The sequence below is a fragment of the Asparagus officinalis genome, chromosome 9 (assembly GCF_001876935.1).
Source record: "Asparagus officinalis chromosome 9, Aspof.V1, whole genome shotgun sequence".
In the NCBI taxonomy this organism is placed as follows: domain Eukaryota; kingdom Viridiplantae; phylum Streptophyta; class Magnoliopsida; order Asparagales; family Asparagaceae; genus Asparagus; species Asparagus officinalis.
In genome coordinates, this window is record NC_033802.1 from 5,787,465 (window position 1) to 5,803,085 (window position 15,621).

General features: G+C 35.3%; 1 long non-coding RNA gene across 4 annotated transcripts; it reads left to right on the forward strand.

The window, feature by feature from the left end:
• Positions 249-14,661, forward strand: LOC109823805. Of its 4 annotated transcripts, XR_002242479.1 has the most exons (4): positions 249-573; positions 8,183-8,227; positions 12,824-13,481; positions 14,197-14,661. It is a non-coding gene; the product is annotated as an uncharacterized LOC109823805 (long non-coding RNA). The 4 variants fall into 4 exon arrangements; XR_002242478.1 differs by lacking the exon at positions 8,183-8,227; XR_002242480.1 differs by lacking the exon at positions 8,183-8,227 and having other exon boundaries at positions 249-554.

Here is a 15,621-nt window from a genome sequence, read left to right on the forward strand (position 1 = left end):
TGGAACATATTCAAGTTTTGCATATAGTTTCCTGCTAGACTATTGAAAGTCTGATGAAGTTACAACCGAACAAACCGAACCGCACCGAACCGATGTGCAACGGTTCGGTTCGGTTCGGTTCGGTTTTGAATAGTGGGCAGTTCGGTTCGGTTGTTCAAAATTTGATAAAAACCCCTGTGACTCTCTTCTCAGTTCTCACCCCCCTCCTCATTCCCTAGAGAGAAAAAGAAAGCCCTAAATCCCCCCCCCCCTCCCCTCTCTCCTCCGCCGCCTCTCCTCTCTTTCTTCTCTCACCCCTTTCCCCGCTCCTCATTCACCAGAGAGGAAAGAAAGCCCTCAATCCCATCAGTTCCCCTCCTCTCTCCGCAACGGTTTTTACAACGACGACGGCATCTTGGAGGCCAAGATCGAGCTTTTTGAGCAAAACGAACATGGTTGATTACGCCTTGGCCAAGATCGAGCTTTTGAGCAAAACGAACATGGTTGATTACGCCTTGGCCATTGTCCCCGCCGCCACCGCCGAGCAGATCGCCGTTTCCAAGATTGCCGTCGAGGTTGGCGAGATCGACTCATGTATACACTCTTTAAATGCTTCTGTTACTATATTTAAGTTTCTTCTTCGTTTGGCATCTTGATGATATTGTATGAATCCACTCGCTCTTGCTTTCTTTTGGTTTAGCTTCCCTCTATTGTTAATTTGTTTCACAAAATTCTTTAGAGTGATTTTTGTTCTACTTGCTGCTCAGTCTATTTTCTGTAGTTCCTGGAAAGTTTTCTTGATAAGCTTTTGGTTAATGGATCTAAAAACTTGGATAATTCAAATTAATAATTCTATAGTCAGTAAGCAATTTTAGAATATAAAGGAATTCATTTATTTGATTGAATCTTTAGGTGATACTCATAAAAATATGACCGAGCAACACCAATATCCAACACCTTTGAAAACTTTCAAAGTTCAATTCATACCGGAGAACCAACATTTTCTTGGCGTTAAAATTCCAGACTGCAGTGAGAACATAATTTGACTTACAAGGGAATCTAGCTCTTATTTGTTCAGTATTGTGTAGTTTAACACATTATATGAAAGTAAATTACACAAGAACTTTATAGAATGTGGTTCTCATAATGCACATGTAGATTGAAGGAGGGGGTGATTTGTTTATATAAGATGAATTGTGTTGCACTAGATTTGCAAAATTGTTACTAGACTATTCTACTTTAATACAAAATCTCTGGCTTCAGCAAGTGAACAGAGATATGGTCATTGTCTTTTACATTGATTTAGCGGTAGATAAATGGAAACACCAAAAAAGGGAACAACTGTACATAATTGATTGTCATGAAAAAATGACTTCCAGAGTGATCATTGTTTTACCCTAAGCATTTCCTGTTAATAATAACATACAATGTACATCTATTAAGGTCTTGAAGTAGCTAGCAAACCATAATACATAAAGAAGGCAAACCTTGGGACAAGGGGTGGTCAATTGATGGGGAGAAAAAAAGCAAATACCCTTCAATTTCATAGAGAGAGACCCCACAACCCATAGAAGAATAAATTAGGGGAATTAGGATAAGAGAAACAACATTGGGAGAAACTGTGAACTGATCACTCTGCTAGGTTAGAAAGAAAGGACTGTTGCCTTAGCTCAATATTACACTCTAAAATTTGAGGCAGACCTCATTAGATTTTTTCCATGCGTGTGCGTCTGCAACTGCTAACCTCTCACTATGACCTATCTCTTTCTCATCTATTGTAATATGCATGCTCTCTTCTAGGAGGCAGTTACACATATGGAATAGTTTAATGTAGCGGATTTTGATTGCAAACTATGATAGCAGCTTTAGATTTATTTTTTTAATTGCTTTCTCTCTGTGATCTTGTCTAGTCGTTGAGCCATCTCCGGAGAGAGATAAGGTCAACCCGTCACCAACTACCCCGCTTTTAAACAGCATGTCGTAATAATTCCCAATAATCCATCAGTTTCTCTTTATTTTGTTCACTTTCAAATTGCTCAACTTCTTGAAATTAACAAACTATAAACAGTGAATAGAAACCTGATTCAATTAATCTTATAAATCCTACCTCTTAAATTTGGAAGAGTGATCAGTTGAGCAACAATGCAAATTGAAAAATAGTGAGTAGTAATTTGCAATAGTTTTATATTTGGTTTACTAGAGTATGTAACTTCTACCGACTTATTAAGATATATTTTTCTCAGGCTTAATTATTAAGTAAATATAGTCACTAATCAGCTTAAAATTACCTCCATCGTTTTGTTGTAGGCTCTTCATGAAGCCTGACCGGGTGGCCATAGACCCAACAGCTCCATGTATGTGCCCCCGTCTGGTAGCTCCATGCACGTGCCTCGCCCTTCCTTTCGTTCGCCGTTTCGTACTCTTGAGTGCGGCAGACCAGGCGGCGCACCGGGCTGCACACCGGGTGGCACACTTGGCGGCACACCGGGTGGCACACTAGGTATTATAGGGGCTCGCAGAGAGGTTGACAGACCAGGCTGCAGAGGGGGCGGTGGAGGGGTTGGCGACGGTCTCTTACGGCATCACCATGATGATGTCGTCTTGCTCAACTATGCCTTAGCTTCTACTTCGACTACGGTACTTGCGGCAACCACCGTGGGGTCAAGAGAGGGCGGATTAGTTCGTACAATATTATTTTTTAGCAAGCGCCGTAAGAGACCATCGTCACCGCCCTCTCCGCCGACCCCTCCGCCGCCTGGTGTGTCAGCCTCTTTGCGAGCCCCTACAATACCCAGTGTGTTGCCAGGTGTGCCACCCGATGTGCTGCCCGGTGTGACACCCAGTGTGCCGTCTGGTCTGCCGCACTCAAGAGTACGAAACGGCAAGCGAAAGGAAGGGAGAGGCACGTGCATGGAGCTATTGGACGGGGGCATATACATGGAGCTGCTGGGTCTATGGCCACCCTGTCAGGCTTCGTGAAGAGCCTACAACAAAACGATGGAGCTAATTTTAAGCTGATTAGTGACTATATTTACTTAATAATTAAGCTTGAGAAAAATAAATCTTAATAAGTTGGTAGAAGTTACATACTCTAGTAAACCAAATATAAAACTATTACAAATTACTACTCATTGTTTTTTAATTTGCATTATTGCTCAACTGATCACTTCCAAATTCAGGAGGCAGGATTAACAAGATTAATTGAATCAGGTTTCTGTTTATAGTTTGTTAATTTTAAGTAGTTGAGCAATTTAAAAAATAAAGAGAAACTGGTGGATTATTGGGGATTATTATAACATGTTGTTTAGAAGCGGGGTAGTTGGTGACGGGGTGACCTTATCTCTCTCCGAAGATGGCTCAACAACTAGACAAGATCACAGAGAGAAAGCAATGGAAAAAAATAAATCTAAAGCTGCTATCATAGTTTGCAATCAAAATCTGCTACATTCAACTTTTTCATATGTAGTAACTGCCTCCTAGAAGAGAGCATGCATATGACAATAGATGAGAAAAAGATAGGTCATAGTGAGAGGTTAGCAGTTGCAAACGCACACGCTTAGAAAAAATCTAATGAGGTCTGGCTCAAATTCTAGAGTGTAGTATTGAGCTGAGACAACAGTCCTTTTTTTCTAACCTAGTAGAGTGATCAGTTCATAGTTTCCCTCAATGCTGCTTCTCTTATACTAATTCCACTAATTTATTCTTCTATGGTTTGTGGGGTCTCTCTCTATGAAATTGAAGGGTATTTGTTTCTTTTCTCGCCATCAATTGACCACCCCTTGTCCTAAGGTTTGCCTTCTTTGTGTATTATGGTTTGCTAGCTACTTAAAGGCCTTAATAGGTGTACACTGTATGTTATTATTAACAGGGAATGCTTAAGGTAAAACAATGATCACTCTGGAAGTCATTTTCCATGACACAATCAATTATGTACAGTTGTTCCCTTTTTTGGTTTGACGAACGCCGACCTCAAACATTTAGGATAAATGTTTTGTTATTATTGTTGTTGTCATTGCCTGCTTCGATGAAGTTTTCAAGATGTATCAATTAGCTAGATCAGACAAATCAGGCCTTAAGTTATTTGCAAGACATTCCACTTAATATCAACTCGACATAAATCTCCTGCAGTTAGAATCTCATTGAATTAGACAAACTAACTATGCTCAAAACTCCATCAAACAAAAAGTAACCCCTTAGTATAATAGTCTTAGTTTGCATCTTTCCAACAGCTTATCACCCTTACTGCAATAGAAAAAAATTATCAGACAAACAAACAAATGAAGCTTTCATTAGTTAGGACTAAGGGCTTATACCCCTCGTAATTCTCTAAAAAAGGTCCCTACTTTGTGGTTTTGACAGAAAATATCCCAGGTCTTATATAATCTCATTGCACATAATGGACCCTAAAGAGGACCCCTCATGCTTAACCGGAACTAACACTGAACTACAGTTTGATACCAAAAATGACAGGTTTGTCCCTGAGGTTCTTTGTGAAGGTCATAGAAACTACTGGATGCATACAATTTCCTCCGTGTATGGAGGAACCGTTAACATACAAGTTTAAAAAGTTTATAGGACCACGTTTGTCTGTTCAGAAATGTACGTCTTGACAAAATTAAGCAAATGGTGTCTTCATTTATCTACCGCTAAATCAATGCAAAAGACAATGTCCATATCTCTGTCCATTTGCTGAAGCCAGAGATTATGTATTAAAGTAGAATAGTCTAATAGTAATTTTGCAAATCTAGAGCAACACAATTCATCTTATATTAACAAATCACCCCCGCCCTCAATCTACATGTGCATTATGAGAACCAGATTCTATAAAGTTGTTTTGTGTAATTTACTTTCATATAATGTGTTAAACTACACAATACCGAGCAAATAAGAGCTAGATTCCCTTGTAAGTCTGATTATGTTCTCACTGCAGTCTGAAATTTTAACGCCAAGAAAAATTGTATTATGTATTTTTCTGCAATTCTGAAACTATGTGGACTTTACTATAAAGTATAAAAATTGAACCTAGTTTCTAAAATTCATAATTTGCAAGGAGCTATATGAACAAGCACTACTGACATAAATTGAAATGTGTCTTACATAATACATAACCCGAGAGTCGAGACTAAGGAATCACATACATTGAAGAGGCCATGGCAACAATTTATTACAATTATATACTGAATTGTTTCTGGGGTCAGGTTCGAACCCGATTGGAATCAATATTTCACCTCTTTCTCTCGCTCCGTCTCTCTCTCGCTCTATCTCAAACTCCCGCTCTCGTCGCCCTTTTCTCCCTCTGCCTTCTCCTCCAAACCCTAGAACCCAATGTCGCGGGAAAGGAGAAGGTCGTCGGAGATCTGGGGTCTCAGTCTACGCCGACGACGGACGAGGCGATATCCGCTCGTCGATGCCTCGTCCGTCGTCGGCGTAGACTGAGACCCCAGATCTCCGACGACCTTCTCCTTTCCCGCGACATTGGGTTCTAGGATTTGGAGGAGAAGGCAGAGGGAGAAAAGGGTGACGAGAGCGGGAGTTTGAGAGAGAGACGGAGCGAGAAAAGAGGTGAAATATTGATTCCAATCGGGTTCGAACCCGACCCCAGAAACAAGTCAGTATATAATTGTTACTATGGCCTCTTCAATGCAATGTTATTCATTAGTCTCGACTCTCGGGTTGTGTATTATGTAAGACACATTTCAATTTATGTCAGTAGTGCTTGTTCATATAGCTCCTTGCAAATTATGAATTTTAGAAACTAGGTTTAATTTTTATTCTTTATAGTAAAGGCCACATAGTTTCAGAATTGCAGAATATTACATAATAAAATTTTTTGTTTTTTTCAAAAACCCCTGCAAATTCTGTAATTACAGTTCAAACCACCGATAAATGATTTGTCTGTAAAAACTAAAATAACTAAATTATTTTATTATTATAGTCTACAAATCATTTAAAGATATCATCTGATATATATTTTCTATATATGCAAGGATTTGGTCCTCCCTCATTTTTATTAAAATATTAAGTGTGCAAAATGGAGTAGAAAGTATTTATGAATCTATATGGCTTTCCATCACTAGTAAATAAATAATTAATTTCTATTTTGAGTCTAAAATGACTACACATTGATTTTGCTATTTAATTATTTAGTTTAATTTCCTGTTATGATAAGTAGCATATAGTTAGTGGGGGTGTGACTCTAAAATAAGAATAATGTGCTTATAGGCTTTGTAATAAATTTATTCGTAATATCTACGAGTAGCATTTCTTTTAGTCACATTTAAGTTAGATTTCATCTTTTCTTTATACTTTACTGTGTTTGACATGCATGATTTTATGGAAAATTATTGCTTGATCACCTAGGTTGTCAATGATCTCATCACAATTTCTCAACATACATTAATGGTTAACAAGCAATCCAAAAGCACACACACTTCACTTTGTTTAAAAAAAATAAAAATCAAAGATAACACGACCTAAGCATGGTTTTAAATATCGGCCGATAATCCGATATTATCGTCGAGTTATCGGATTTGGGAGCTTTCCGTTAGGATAAGTAAGATTTTTAATCGGTTATCATTTTTTAAGGTTTATCGGCAAGTTATCGGCGATAAAGGCACTTATCGGCCGATTAGTAGGCTCTAAATATTGGTTTTATCGGTCGATAAGTAGGATTTGTGAGCTTTTACTTTCTTTTTGATTTGCTCTTTGAATGTTTACAAATTATGAACTATTTGTTGCTTTTGGAACTTGGTTGATTGGTGATTAGCTTACGTTTGTTTATGGATATTGATAATGGCTCATAACTACTAAATATCAACTTAGTAAGTTAGTTTATGAATCTCATGATTAAACAATAATTATGTAGATGCTTAGATGGTTCTTCATTCTTGATGTTATCTTATTATTTGCTTGTTTATTATTCCATTTTATTTTTTCAAGCTTATGTTTGTTTATTATTTGCTAGTATATTACTCCGATAAATACTACTTATCCCCGATATATCCCCAATTTTTGCTATCCGATAGGATTTTGACCGTTCGATAAATCCCCAATAACCGACATTTAAAACCTTGGACCTAAGTTCTAAGCAATGTTGAAATATATGATAATGTATAACTTAAGGTCTCTTGATGGCTTAGAGCATAATGCATGATATGTAGTTTACATATTTTCTCATTATTTAATTTAATAATGTAAAAGATGTTCCTTGTAAAAATTAGGAAAAGAATATCAAAATACAAAAAAATAATTTAACAAAATTTTTTTAAATCTAACAAACGATGCACATTTACCCACAAGTATCACAATAGAATATTCAAATATATAACCGCAATTTACATGTTATTTATAATTTTACATTCATTTTATTAGACACGTTCATAATTTCACAATTACATATAATGATGTCATAACTTGACAGACAATTCGAATGTAATTACTTAATTACGTCAGATTTTAAGAAAGAAAATACTCATGCTTCTATGGTAACTTGGATTGAAATTATGTAAGTTATATTTAAAAAAACAATTGTTAAATTGAAGCAATCGTATGTTACATTAAAGTAATACATGTTACTCTGTAATGACGTAGAGTTATGATGTTCTGAGTTATTTTAAAAAGGTAACATAATGTTTAAGTTGTGTTAGATTACATAATGCAAAATAACGAGTAATGTAATGCGTTCTTTTTTAACAGTGGTTCAACCGCTGGTTATTTTCTGACTACTTAGTCTTGCTCTTCTCTGTAATGGTTACTTTTGTTCCTTCACATTATGTTAGAATGTATGAGGTTTTGCCAACACCATCAGCTTGCTTTTTTGTTCTCGTTTGAGAAGGAAAATTTTAGCTAGTGATCCCAGTAAAGTTTAGTTTAAGGAGTTTCGGCAGTTGGTGGCTCTACTAGTTGTTATCATATAACAGCTTGCTTCTTTTGTCGTTGTCATTGGTTTTCTTCCCAGAAGCCAACTTTTCATGATAAAAGGCTAGTTATCATATAAGAGTTCCCCATTTTTGGCAAAAAGAGGAGTGATTCAAATCTATCGATTCATTGAATTCTAATTCAGTAGACTTGAGTCTTGAGAGCTACACAATGCTCTGTGCTAGTGACTAAAGCAAAAGATCTTTGTAATTAATTGGTACGCATATTAAGATTCCTACTTAGTGTAATTTATATTGCTATTCTGATCATCCTCTTTTGGTTACAGGAAATGTCTAAAGGTCTATTAGCAGTCATTCGGTTAATTTTAATGGTATGTTTGTATCATCACACTGGCAATAATATTCCTTTTGAGAAACTAATAAAGCTTCTGAGAATCTCTTTTTCTTTGTATAACATGATTGATAAATTTGTTATTTTCCCCCTTTTTAAGTTTTGTTTTACGGTTACCTCCTTCGTTAAGTTAACCATTACTGTACTTAATTGCGTCAAACCAAGTACTTTTACATCTACTTCTAGTTCTTTTTGCTTTATTAATTACAATCTTACCATCTCTCCTGATTGGTGCATTTTGTGGTTTCCATTGCACTCGACTAAGCCATCTCAATTGAATTCTTTCTATTTGCGCTTGACTAAGCCATCTCAATTGAATTCTTTCTCATTTTATTCTAAATAGGAGCAACATCTAATGTTTTATAATGCACTCATTTATGCTGCACTCATTCACATGTTGCATCTCAATTGTCCGATATTCTCATCGATAAAGTATTTTTGCTCTTATAATTGTCATGAAAGTAAACTTGTTATGAAGGATTGTAGTTGCTATTTATGGTTTGGAATATGTTAAGTTGCTATGGTTTAGTTACATGCATTTGCGATGAGCAACTTCTTACTTCAATGTCTCAATTTGTCAGTCAAGCAAGCGAGTACTTAGTATTGAGGATATTACCTTGGGTTGAAAGCATATTTGAATGATAACATGAGTTGATGCACTAGTTTATATCAGATGTTGTAAGTCTAGAAGAAGGTCTTGGCTTCAGAAGTAATGTATCCATCTAGTCTTTTTCCCCAACTTAAAGATTATTTTCCTCAAAATCCCAAAAAGAAAAAGATGGCGTTTTGGTGCCACTTCTGGACTTAATGGATAGTAAGCTGTTTATTAAATAATATAATTACCAGAACATCATATTGTTTAACATTGGCTGTTAACTGAAAAAATATCCCATATTTGTGGTTTGTGAGATGTATTGGGCCTTGGCCCTTGTATATATATAACTCGAGATATCAGGAATGAGCATGAGCCCATTTATATACTTTAAATATTCTCCGTCCAATTCCTCTTTATAAATTTTATATTTGTTGATTTAATTTAAGTGAATATGCATAAAATATTGTGCACTAACCACAGAGTTACCGTGGAACGACTTCCGTAAAACTATGAAAAATAATCATGACCCAGAACATGTCCAATCAAGATGGGTACATCGTCTAGTTAATGCTACAATAGTAATAACCAAGGAAAACCTCACATCGGGATATCAATATTGAGGGCATAGTCATGCTATGAAAGCATGCTTATAAATCACATTTTAAATAGGAGTCGTCTTCATGCACAGTCTCTCTTATTGCTTAACAACCTAGGTGATCAAGCAATAATTTTCTATAAAATCATGCGTGTCAAACACAGTAAAGTATAAAGAAAAGATGAAATCTAACTTAAATGTGACTAAAAGAAATGCTACTCGTAGATATTGTGAATAAATTTATTACACTTAAATGTGACTAAAAGAAATGCTACTCGTAGATATTGTGAATAAATTTATTACAAAGCTTATAAGCACATTATTCTTATTTTAGAGTCACACCCCCACTAACTATATGCTACTTATCATAACTGGAAATAAACTAAATAATTAAATAACAAAATCAATGTGTAGTCATTTTAGACTCAAAATAGAAATTAATTATTTAATTATTTATTTACTAGTGATGGAAAGCCATATAGTTTTATAAATATTTTTTACTCTATTTTCACACTTAATATTTTAATAAAAATGAGGACCAAATCCTTGCATATATGAAAAATATATATATCAGATGATATCTTCAAATGATTTGTAGACTATAAATAATTATTATATCAAATATAATAAAACAATTTAGTTATTTTAGTTTCTACAAACAAATCATTTATTGGTGGTTTGAACTGTAATTATAGAATCTACAGGGTTTTTCTGAAAAAAATAAAAAATTATAAAATTGTATTATGTATTTTTCTGCAATTCTGAAACTATGTGGACTTTACTATAAAGTATAAAAATTGAACCTAGTTTCTAAAATTCATAATTTGCAAGGAGCTATATGAACAAGCACTACTGACATAAATTGAAATGTGTCTTACATAATACATAACCCGAGAGTCGAGACTAAGGAATCACATACATTGAAGAGGCCATGGCAACAATTTATTACAATTATATACTGAATTGTTTCTGGGGTCAGGTTCGAACCCGATTAGAATCAATATTTCACCTCTTTCTCAAGCTCCGTCTCTCTCGCTCTCTCTCAAACTCCCGCTCTCGTCGCCCTTTTCTCCCTCTGCCTTCTCCTCCAAACCCTAGAACCCAATGTCGCGGGAAAGGAGAAGGTCGTCGGAGATCTGGGGTCTCAGTCTACGCCGACGACGGACGAGGCATCGACGAGCGGATATCGGGCGAGCAGGTCGCCATTGTCGACGCCGAGGAGATCGCCGTTTCCAAGATTGCATCCGTGGCCAGCGAGATCGCCTCAGGTATACTCTTCAAATGCTTCTGTTACTCGATTTAATTTTCTTCTTCGTTTGGCATAACGAACAAGAAAATTAAATCCAGTAACAGAAGCATTTGAAGAGTATACCTGAGGCGATCTCGCTGGCCACGGATGCAATCTTGGAAACGGCGATCTCCTCGGCGTCGACAATGGCGATCTACTCGCCCGGTATTTGCTCGTCGATGCCTCGTCCGTCGTCGGCGTAGATTGCGACTCCAGATCTCCGACGACCTTCTCCTTTCCCGACGACATTGGGTTCTAGGGTTTGGAGGAGAAGACAGAGGGAGAAAAGGGCGACAAGAGCGGAAGTTTGAGAGAGAGAGAGAGACGGAGCGAGAGAAAGAGGTGAAATATTGATTCCAATCGGGTTCGAACCCGACCCCAGAAACAAGTCAGTATATAATTGTAATAAATTGTTACCATGGCCTCTTCAATGCATGTGATTCATTAGTCTCGACTCTCGGGTAGTGTATTATGTAAGACACATTTCAATTTAACCACCGATAAATGATTTGTCTGTAAAAACTAAAATAACTAAATTATTTTATTATTATAGTCTACAAATCATTTAAAGATATCATCTGATATATATTTTCTATATATGCAAGGATTTGGTCCTCCCTCATTTTTATTAAAATATTAAGTGTGCAAAATGGAGTAGAAAGTATTTGTGAAACTATATGGCTTTCCATCACTAGTAAATAAATAATTAATTTCTATTTTGAGTCTAAAATGACTACACATTGATTTTGCTAGTTAAATTGAAACAATCGTATGTTACATTAAAGTAATACATGTTACTCTGTAATGATGTAGAGTTATGATGTTCTGAGTTATTTTAAAAAGGTAACATAATGTTTAAGGTGTGTTAGATTACATAATGCGAAATAACGAGTAATGTAATGCGTTCTTTTTTAACAGTGGTTTAACCGCTGGTTATTTTCTGACTACTTAGTCTTGCTCTTCTCTGTAATGGTTACTTTTGTTCCTTCACATTATGTTCTGTCATTCATCATATAGCCGCAAAAGCCATTCTCATGGTTCTTTTCTTAATTCTGCAATTATGTTATATCATTAAAATCTTTGAGTTGGATTAAATCTAATTATGGGCACTTATGTTAAATTATTGTGTAATGCTATCTTTAAAGTTAGCCCGCATAAAGTGATCAATCATTTAATTGGGTTAATGGGTATTTAGTTTATTATGGGCTAATTGTGTTAGCCCGCATAAAGTGATCAATCATTTAATTGGGTTAATGGGTATTTAGTTTATTATGGGCTAATTGTGTAGATACCAGATTGCAATTCTAATTTTATGAGGGGCTAAATTAAAAAAATTATAATATCTATATAAAGGGGTTATGTTCCCTAATTTAAGGGTTACATTCTTTGTTTTCTTAATCCCCATCTAGAGAGAAACAACATGAGAGACCCTTTAGATTAGAAGATCTCAAACCCTAATTCAGAATTTCTTCATGGATTTCAGGTATGCTTTCATTTATTCTTCTTGTTAATCTCCTCTTTGAATTAATCATGATCCTTAATTATATTTTTAGGGTTTGTTCTTGATTTTCGTTGTAAACCCTAGATCTATATTGTATGAATTAAAGAGTTTATAGAACAACAAGTGGTATCAGAGCAACCGTGATTAATTCTTAGGGATTTATGTTTGAGTTGAAGAAATTAGGGTTTTCATCTTAATTTTTTCTTAAGATCAGTTGCACGTATCAACATTGTAGCGTGCATGTTTAATCAATCTTACTTTGTTCAATCTAGATCAAACTCTTGATTCAAATGTTATATCTATTAATTCATTTCAATTTTGGTATATGAGGTCGTAGTTATGCAATTGGGTGTGCTTGCTTGTTTTTGTTTCGAATTTAAAGATTGTGCTGGGTTTGTGCATTTGTTTTTGTTTCTTTTGTTCGAGAGGATTTTTTAGGCTCTTTGGCTATTTTGAATTAGCAGTGTGAATTAAAGTGTCTGTGTTATTAATTAAAGCTGAGGTTGATGCAAAATTTGGTTTCATCATGTGCTTTGCTAATGGGATCATGTTATGCTTGTCTCCGCCATCTTAAGAGTGGTTTATGCATGAATGTAGATGGAACTAAGGAGGATACATAGTTTGAAGATGAAATGTAGTTTGTTAAAGAGGCTTGTCAGGTTCTTTTGAATTGCATGGAACCTGGTTTGTTCCGGTTCACAGGACGTGTACGGGAACATGGTACACCACTCAACAGGAATCAGGTACGAGGGGGTAGGCTTACATTGTACACCAGGAAACATGGTATGCTTTAGGTTTGGTTCTTAAATGCTAGTTGATATCAGAAATGGTAATAGAACCTTGAGAATCAAGTTGCAATTAAGATGTGCATAATTTATATGCTTAATTTCCTACGTTTTTGTTGTTTATTCTTTTAAAAAGAGCTTTTTCCCCGACATTTTAATTGGTTTTTGAATTCTAAATCTGGTCACTGGAGTTGTTGAATCGGGTCGTGTTCCACGCGAATCTAGGATGATTGAAGCCGGGTCGTAGTTCGCTATAGTGTACCATGTTCCCGACTTCTTATTGAATCCATTATTTGAAGGTCTCATGCATGCTACTGGGTTTTTCTTAGTTTTCTAAATAGGCAGGTAATACGGTGGATCAGATCTCTCTGTCAGTTGTATGTGTGTCACTGCTTAATCCTTCATCTCCGTTTCCTGGAGGATGTGATGAGGGATTTTCCTGTGGGAACGCTTCATGGGAATTTGGCAATGTGAGTATTTAAACTCTTTTGCTACAGTAATTGTTTTATTTCTCTTTTAACCCTTTTATTGTTGCTTTGTGGAGATCCTTTCTTGATCCATAAGGGCCATCTTTAGTATGCCCAATGTAGTGTCGGTATAGGGGGATGCCATATCTTGTTGTTTCATTTTCGAGGTTGATCATACTTTTTTTCCCCATATGTTTTTATTAATATGCATTCTCTGATCAATTTTACAGCAACTTATTGTGTGAGACAATAACAGGTGATTCAAATGTAGATTTAATAAATTGCGCTAGCCAGTGAGATTCCTTGTATCCATGGATAGGAAAGTCCAAAATTGAGGCAATGCACATATCTTTTTCCTACATAATGCCAAAATGGATCTTGAAAATAGATTGCAGATTTCCATATTTACTTAATTGTTACTCTGTGGCTGCAAATATCTGTCTTTTGAAGATTAGAATATTCTAATATTAGCATATGTAGTATGAAATCAAGTTAGTTTTGTCTTAGAGAATGTCGTAATTACGTTGGAGACCTTTTGTATTCTGTTTGGCATACTGGGCTTTGCAAGGAATAGTTGTTTTCTGCATACTGTGGCTATAATTGAACTTCCTTTATGGACAATTTTTTTTATCCAGCATATTTCCGATTATTCCATACAGCATATAATGAAAATTGAGGTTCTTTTTTATGCTTACCCAGACATTTGGTTTAATTTCAGGGCTTACGGAGGAGAAGAATGCTGCAATCCGACCAAACAATGAACCCCGATGACAACTTTTGAGTACAACTCTTGCGTGAATCATTTTCCTATTGTTGTTCAACAGTAGCTGATCAGAGATTCAGAAGTATTCTTAAATATGTCATGATTTAGTTCTTTTGAATATCCATGCCCTTAAGCCACTAGCTTCGTCTCTGTGCGTGCTTTTTCTCAGCGAAAAACGGCTTTTGCTGTTTAGCACCTGTTGGTTAAACTTTTAGCCTCAATTCCATTTTAACATCGACACTGAGAAAAATCACCATGAGGTCGAACCTTTCTCCCAACTTTATCAACTTATGCATTAGCTTTACTGTTTATTTTATATTATTACGTAGTAGGGGAATTTTTGTAATTGTTATATTTTTGTGTAAAACCTTGATTTCATCATTATTTTATTGGGGAAAACAAATTAATGTTTATAGCTTTTATATTCGAACATATGCTCTTAATAATAACGACTTTTATATATTGCTGGTAACTAGAGCAGCAATATATTACGAGAGAAATGTGGGCCTGTGATGAGCCATGGGTGAAATGCTACGCCGTGTACGTCTACAATTTATAAAAGTTTATCAACAAAAAAATAATGAAGAAAGTCATTTTGAGTATGTTCCATGTGATTTGCACTTATTTTTATTCTTTCAACTCAAGATTAATCACAATTATTAACACAATTATTAAATAGATAATTAGCAGTTGTGACAACAATGAATCACCATTCCTCACTATATTATACAACAAGGAGGATTCTTATTTGTACTGCATAATTTAGCATAGATGAAAATGTTTTATTTTCCAATGATAAATATATTTTTTGAGAAATTTCAAAGTTACTTTTTAAAAAAATGGAATTTCAAAGATAGATAGTTGGAGAGACATTTTTCGTTGAGATGCCTAATATTGAGTTCTCCTAAAGCCCTACATCATCCCCCAATTGAAAGTGTCAAATAAATCTGTAACACGTTTTTTTATTGTTTCTGCGTTATAAATAAAAGACAACAAATTATTATTAGATGTTGCACCTTCCGGCCCAAAAATTGGACCTTTGTAAATGTTTTCGGCCCAAAAAGAATAAACTTCTGCTCTGAAAAAGAATTGATACTACGACATAATTGTTACCTGTAATGTACATATGCTAGTACCACATGCTTTGGGTTACTATTACCACCCTAATTTGCAACAAATTATGAGAACTGGGGGTGGGGGCTGGATGATTTGATCGACTAATTTTAAATTATGAAAATATTAGGGACGAATATAAAAAAACCAATTTTTTTTTGAAAGACTCTTTGAATATGATTTGATCGACTAAATTTAAGATATGAAAATGTAAGGGACGAATATAAAAAGTAAGAGACGAATATAAAAAAAACAATTCTCTTTGAA